This window comes from Curcuma longa, unplaced genomic scaffold (assembly GCF_044706935.1).
Source record: "Curcuma longa cultivar G26 ecotype Majalengka, Jawa Barat unplaced genomic scaffold, ITB_CL_G26_1.1 contig_14312, whole genome shotgun sequence".
Classification (NCBI taxonomy): domain Eukaryota; kingdom Viridiplantae; phylum Streptophyta; class Magnoliopsida; order Zingiberales; family Zingiberaceae; genus Curcuma; species Curcuma longa.
The window spans coordinates 956-2010 of NW_027429728.1; the positions used below are offsets into that span (position 1 = coordinate 956).

Here is a 1055-nt window from a genome sequence, read left to right on the forward strand (position 1 = left end):
TTGCATCTTCATCCTCTTGTCGTGGTCGTCAAGCTTTTCATTAATCTTGACCACATCACCTTGAAGTTGCTCCAGAATTTTCAAGATTTTCTGGGTGTCTGATACTTCTTCACTAGGCTTCTGCGCATTTTGATAGGAAGGTCCTTGGTTGTTGTTGTTGCGGTATGAAAAATTTGGGTGATTCCTCCAACCCGGATTGTAGGTATTTGAGTACGGGTTGTTTCTTTGATTGTATGTGCCAACTGCATCGCATTGTTCATATTGAGGAACTTGAGTCTGAAATGCTACAGCTTGACACATCTCAGTTGTATGGCTGGAATCTCCACATACTTCACATGTTGTTACCACCGCATTGACCTTTCCAATACTCATGTTCTCTACCCTTTTGCTAAGGGCATCTATTTGCGCATTCAGCTTAGTCAAATTATCCACATTGTATCTCCCAGGAGTTCTTTGCATACTACCTCTCTCATTGGCCCATTGATGGTGGTTCAGTGCCACATTCTCAATAAGTTCTTCGGCTTCTTCCAAACTCTTATTCATTAGAGCCCCTCCAGCAGCGGAATCCAAATATACTTTAGTCTGATAGTTGATTCCGTTGTAGAAAGTGTGAATAATAAGCCATCTTTCCAAACCATGATGTGGACACTTTCTCAGCATTCCTTGGAATCTATCCCAAGCTTCGTATAAGGTTTCTCCATCCATTTGTGTAAAGCTTGAGATTAAATTCCTCATATGGGCAGTTTTGCTTGGGGGGTAAAATTTGTTCAGAAAAAGCACCTCTAGCTCGTCTTCTCCCGCGCGCCCCATTTTCGTGCCTCTCCCGCCCCCTCTCGCACCTCTAGCTAGTAGCTACTCTTCTCCCGGCCCCCCCTTTCGTGCCTCTCCTCTTCTCCCCGGCCCTCGATAGCTTTCCGCAAGTATACGGAATGTCGCCAAGTAATAAAAAGATCGAATCCACAGGGACCGTGGAACTACTTACTAAATCTAGCACAAAAAGGTGGAGAGAATATAGATCATGAGTTGTGTGGGGGAGATGGGAGTGTTCTAAAGTG

The 1055-nt window shown here is 44.5% G+C and overlaps 1 non-coding gene across 1 annotated transcript; it reads left to right on the top strand.

The window, feature by feature from the left end:
- Positions 1-631: 631 nt before the first annotated feature.
- Positions 632-737, top strand: LOC141816119 (small nucleolar RNA R71). The gene has a single exon (XR_012600650.1). It is a non-coding gene; the product is annotated as a small nucleolar RNA R71 (small nucleolar RNA).
- The last annotated feature ends 318 nt before the right edge of the window (positions 738-1055 follow it).